The following is a 6,128-nucleotide window of genomic DNA, read 5'->3' on the forward strand; positions in this document are numbered from 1 at the left end:
CATCTTCATCATTGTCTTCATCGTGACTTTCCGGCTCCGTTTACCACGCCCCCAGTTCAGGAGATGACGTAATCACAGGCGGAGGTCGGTCGTTTGTTAGTCCTTGCCTGCACAACAGCATAGGGGTGCGAACACTTTTGTGCTCAAGGGCCAAATTACATTTTTAAGACAAATGGGCCAGGTCGATACTAAATGAGATTATTTTTTTTTTAAATGTGTATATATAATTGTAAAACAGTGTGGTTTAAATAACATTTTAATTAAAGAAAGCTTTCTCTGCTGCAATATTTGTAACAAATTTTCATCAACCAATTAAACAATTAAAAAATGAAAAGATTCTAAATGTATATGTATATTGTGTATCTAAATAACATCATTCATTCTCATTTTTAATGTATTTACAATATAACAACAATATAATTAACATTTGATTTAATTAATCAATGAATTCAAGTTAATTTTTATTTAGAATTTTGTGTTTAATAATTCAATCAAATCTTAATTTTGTTTGTAGTTAATTTAATTTGAATTAAATAAATACCATACAAATAAAATTAATTAAACAAATTCAATGAATACAAAATGTTAAATATATATATATATATATATATATATATATATATATATATATTATATATATATATGTGTGTGTGTGTGTGTAAAGTAAATTATACACATGTTTTTTATTCACAATAAATAAATTAAGGAGATAAATGCATAAAAATACATTTTAATTAATCAACTCTGGGACAAAATGCTGAATCAATGCAAAAAATATTACAGGATTCACAAAAATGAAAAGTTACGTTAAATAATCAATTACATTTGCAAAAAATACATAGATTTTAAATATATGCAATATTTTGATAATGAAAATAAATAATTTCTAATAAATATATTACAATTAAATATATACAAAATAAGACATTTTCCATACACCATTATTTTTTAAATGATGCACTTATTACTTACTTATTTTAATTAAATATTCATAAAATAAATGTTAAATGTATATGCAAAACTGCCCATTTGACCATTTTTAAAAACCATGAATTACCATGAATCAATTCAACAATAATTTAATGAGATAAATGCATAAATCAATGAATGCATACTGCACAGCTTTAGTTAACCAATTTTAGGGGGGGGGAAACGGCTCAATTAATGCAACAAATATTACAGGGCTGTAAAATGTTCCTGGATTAAAGAAGAGAGCTCTGCATGAGAGGGTACAATTACGTCACGCAACGCCGTGTCACTTAGACGCACGTGGGACGGACGCCTCCCTTGCAAAGTAGGCGTTAGAAAGGTGTGCAAACCGCTCCCGGAGCTCAACGCCAAAGCCCCTCATGCACCCTCAAGCCACTCAACTAAAGAAAGCTTGTGCCCACGCGTGACGCCAGATGCGGATGGGCCAGGCGCACACACCTCCGGCTGAGGGGCAGGGGGGCGTGTCGCAAGGCTACCCACCACGCCGGCCCTCTCGCTGCGGCACTCGTCCAAAGAATATGTCGTTTTCGCTTTATGCATATTAAAAAAAGCATGCAATTGTTTGTCTGTTCCTTTTTACCACCGTTGGGCCCCCTCAAGAGATGAATTCTGGTAACAAACAAAATTGCCTTTTGCTTGCAAAGCTGAGGAAGCTAATGACAAAAGGTAAGTGTCGTAAGTATAAGTTCACACTGAGGCTCATGTTACAGTTTAAATGTGAAAGGTTCTACGTTTAAACCAGGGGCGTCACTAGGCTCTGGGGTTTGCCCTCAGCAGTCCTGTCCCCCCACCCCACCCCACCCCCACAGATACAGCATTAGACCATGAGAGTGAGAAAACATAGCTAATCTTAGCCCAAATCATACGACACACTACGTCTCGGGCAAACAGGGCTGCCGTGGCAAAAATTCCAACTGAACTGAACATGGTGTTCAAAGTACCAACGCATTGCAGGACACGGCAAAGCCGAGAGGCCCCGAACGCGGGCCATGGAACCAGCGGTCCGAAAATGAGGTCCAGTGCCGACAAGACGCGCTGTCTCAGGTCGGGCCGAGTGCTCCTCTGTGAACCTTCTCGCAGCTCGGAGACAGATGTCTGGGTCACGAGAGCCAAGAGGAAAGTAGAGGAAGACGCTAAGTCTCGAATCAGGAAGAAAAGGACATTTTGTGAGGTTACCGAGGACGACGAGGACTCTTCGTGCACCTCCGGTGACAACGGTGGGTGCAGTAGCTTCGAACTCTTGTCGTCCATGCGCATTCTTCATTGACACCGTTTCACCTACAAAACATTTTAACAGTGGGAATAATGTACAGCATGTGGTTATCTTATAGCGAGTCTGCAAATTCCTGAAGTGGATGCGGAAGCGGGAGGCCACCTGGAGAACGATGGAGAGGAACCGAGCGTCCATGCGAAAAAGATGAAACCCAGCGGTGATGACGTCTCAGGGGTTTGCTGGGGTTAGTGTAACTTTTTTTTGTACAAAGATAAGAACCCACATACGCGAGACAAAAAAAAAAAAAAAGTTAGACAGAGACGGGTGGTTATAAAAACAGACAAGCTGGATAACTATAGAAACAGATGTTTGGATGGATTGATAAGTGGACAGACAAGAGAAGTAACTAGTCAGATGGTCAGATAACGAGAGCAGATGAATAGACCAAGACAAATGGCCAGATTATGAGATGGAAAGTCATCATGTCCATCCAGCCGACGCCAAACCGTACCGATACTGTATATTTTACAGTAATGCGTAACTATATTTATTTTAGTTGCATTTTTTTTGGTATGAAAAACAAATAAAGTGATGGATTTATCAGTCAACTCAAGCAAGACGTCGTTTTCTTGCTGTTTAGCTGAACTGGACCTTAAATACGTGCAGGAGAGGCTGCTGGCTGAAGGAGGCTGTGGATCCGTCTTTGCCGGCTACCGCAAAGTGGACAATTTCCCAGTGAGTATTACACAAGTGAGTATTATATATCTACAAACAATGCTGCTTACAAGAATCTCCAAGTGGCCTATATGTATTCAAGACTCTTTAGTTGAGCGAGTGGATCAAAATGTGTTCTTTGCAGGTGGCCATCAAGCACATCCCAAAAGAGAACAATATACATTTTCAGGTAACCCACACCTTTGTGGAATTGTTTTATGGATCAATGAAGCTACTCACCTCGCGTGTGATGTTCAGAAACATAAGGACAGGATCAACATGTCCTCGGAGGTGGCAGTTATGAAGAAGCTTGCCAAAGACTTGCCCGAGGGCCGCTCGCCGTACGTCACGCTGTTGGACTGGTACAACCTGGGCCAGAAGCTCATTCTGGTGATGGAGAGGCCCGTTCCTGCTGAGGACCTTACCGAGTACATTAGCAAGAAAGGAGGGTGTCTCGACGAGAACGAAGCTAAGGTACGCTAGAAGGGGATCTTTGCTAATGTCGGCCTTTGACAGATTTCCAAATAGACTGAAAGAGACAAGTTGAAGGACAGATGCTTGTCCAGATAGACGGACAGCTATGAGATGTCCCGAACAAAATCTACTCTTTAGCATAGATGGAAAGACACACCGATACAGACCAAAAGACAGAAAGACAAATTAATGATGTACAAAGAGACAGATGGATGGATGGATTGGCAGACTAGACCAACGGACAGATAGACTGATTGAAAGATGGATAGATGGGTAGACAGATAGATTGGATGGAGACTGATGGACGGGTAGGCATACGGAAGGAGAGAGACACATAGATGGACATTGGTCAAATAACGGAAAGGCAGATGGTCGTACAGATTAACTGACCGAAAGACAAACGGAGATGGATGAACTGACCAAAAGACTGTCGGACAGAAAAACGGGTCGTCGTACAAGTAGACTACCCGTCCTTCGGTCAATACGTACTGATAGATTGACCGAAAAACGGCAGCTGGATTGAAGGGCTGTCCAAGGTCTGTACTTACAGATAACTGACTAAAAGGTGGACAGACGGGTAGATAGGTAGCTGGTAAGACCAGCAGACGGTTCTACAGACTGTCCACCCTTCATACAGATAGACTCACAAAGACAAAGACAGAGATTTGTACAAGACAGAGTCCATCAGTAGTTGCATGGTGTTTATTTCACAGGTCATACTGAAACAGTTGCTGGATGTGGCTCAAAACCTTCAGGAGAAGCGCATCTTCCACCGCGACATCAAGACTGAAAACATCCTTATCGAGAACACTCCCGACGGGCTTCATGTACGCATCATCGACTTTGGCCTAAGCTGCTTCACCAAGAAAAGATCGCTCTACAGACTGTTTTTCGGTAAGATTCGAGACTTTGACTTGTACCTTTAAACACATGCCTTTGCGTGATTGTACCCCTGGCGTTCCAGGAACTCCTTCTCTGGAGCCTCCCGAATGGCTCCGCCATCATTGGTACCGGCCGGGCCCCACCACCGCGTGGCAAATCGGGACGGTGCTCTTTGAAATCCTCCACGATGATGTGGACTTTCAAACAGAAGGGTTCCTCAGGGAGGAGATAAAAATCAGCAACACGTTTTCAGACGGTAAGGAACACATCGAAAAAAGAATCTTGAGTTCTGTCGTAATGCTAAGGATGAAATCTCGCTGCTACAGTCGTTAATACCCTATTGGTCAGGTTTTTAGTCCAAAGTTTGAGCAAGAACAGTGATACGCAGGCGGCATCCGCCTTTTGAATACACCTGATACTGCCGCCAAAGACGCATAACTGTTGTATCTACTTTTCACACCCATTTCGGGTACAATTTACACTTAACAGTCAAACGTTTGGACAGTGAATCATTCAATGGATTTCACCTTTTGACTGCTAATGTAACAGGGGCACAGGGGAAAAAAAAAAAAAAGAAAGTATTTTTTTATATCTTAAGAGGTTTAAAAAAAATTATATCTGTATTTTAAAAAATCTAAAGGCTGAAATATATATTTAATAATAAAGTCTAAGACTGAATGATAAAATATTCATAATTAAAAAATTTTAAATTGAATAAACAGAATCTTGCTGAAAAATAATAAAATAATTTATTTAAGATAAAAGAAATTCTTAAAAAGGCTGACAAAAATAAAAATAGCCCAAAAAAAGTACAATTGAAACATCTAAAGTAACTAAAAAGGCTGTGAATTAAAAAAAAATAAATAAGAGAATTTGGGGTTCACTTAGCCAAGTGGATTTTTTTTTTTCCATGATCCGAATCCGGGCTCCAGCCTTCCTGTGTGGAGTATGTTCTCCCCATGCTTGTGTGGATTTTGTCAGCGTACTCCAGCTTCCTTCAGCATTCCGCAAAAATGCTTGCTGGGTTATCGGAAGACTCTAAATTGTCCTTGTGTGAATAGTTGTTTGTTCATATGTGCCCTGAGATTGGCTGGCGACCAGTCTAGGGTGCCCGCCTCTCACCCAAAGTCAGGCGGAATACGCTCCAGCTCACTTGCCACCATTGAGGACAAGTACTATAGAAATTGGATGGATGCTCTTTTTAAATTTGAAAGTGCTTAATTGCTCTCTTCACCTTTGTCGTACCAAGATTGTCGGGATTTCCTGCAGAAGAGTCTGACTGCAGCACCTGAAGAACGGCCCACCTTGAAAGAGCTGCGGCATCACCGGTGGCTCAGGTAACACCGGGAGCGTCATCACGGTAAGATGTTTTATATTTTGTGGGGGTTCACTTTGTTAATTTTAAGGCAGACAATAACAGTTTGAGTCGAAGTTTCAGTGAATTCACCCCTGTAATGTGTCTTTGCTTCAGACTGCCGGGATGAAAGAAGTCACCAAATTGACAGCTTTAAGATTAAATCAAATAAAAAACGTAAATACCACAAAGTGAGGATACCCGTCCCCGTACCATCCAAATAAAAAAAAATTGTTTTTTCACACTTGAACATTTTTTTTTTTCAACTTCTATTGACCACAGCATTTGCATGGTGGTGAAATTTTATTGATATCAGAAGTGGTGCAATAACAAATCATTTGTGTTACAGCGAAAAATGTATCAAATAACATTCTTTCTTTCGCCGCTGATTATTGTTTAGCATGTTTATGGGAGTGCAGCTAAATGCATAAAAATACAGAAATCCAGAGAAAATCCACAACAAGGGGTAAAAGTGTACATTTACATAATCCCAAAAACACA

The sequence above is a fragment of the Phycodurus eques genome, chromosome 17 (assembly GCF_024500275.1).
Source record: "Phycodurus eques isolate BA_2022a chromosome 17, UOR_Pequ_1.1, whole genome shotgun sequence".
NCBI classification, from domain to species: domain Eukaryota; kingdom Metazoa; phylum Chordata; class Actinopteri; order Syngnathiformes; family Syngnathidae; genus Phycodurus; species Phycodurus eques.